Source organism: Seriola lalandi, unplaced genomic scaffold, assembly GCF_002814215.2.
Source record: "Seriola lalandi dorsalis isolate HSWRI2012SDOR001 ecotype SW California unplaced genomic scaffold, Sedor1 jcf7180002054849, whole genome shotgun sequence".
Taxonomy (NCBI): Eukaryota; Metazoa; Chordata; class Actinopteri; order Carangiformes; family Carangidae; genus Seriola; species Seriola lalandi.
In genome coordinates this window covers 5006-5363 of record NW_019525402.1, presented here as the reverse complement: position 1 = coordinate 5363, position 358 = coordinate 5006, and positions in this window count along the sequence as shown.

The window sequence follows — 358 nt, the reverse complement described above, 5'->3', positions numbered from 1 at the left end:
CAAAAAAAAAAAAAAAAAAAAAAAAAAGGCAACAGGTAGAGAGAGAGAGAGAGAGAGAAACAGATGAAGCAGATAGAGTGGCGTCGTTTTCCAACGATAACATAATGGAAACATTAGAACACCTGAGTCAAGATAATGAAGTGAACTAATAGAGATAATTGAATTTTCAATCAGCCTCAGTTATGATTTCACCTTCAATACCTTCATTTACCATCTACCTCATGCCCAGGGTATGAATTTAATGATTTATCTGTCTTTCTCAGTTGCTTAATCTTTTTCTCTCTCTCCCTCCCTCTGGTATCCTCCCCTCCTCCTTTTGTCCTTCCCTTTCTGTCTCCGTCTTTTAAACCCCCGCCCC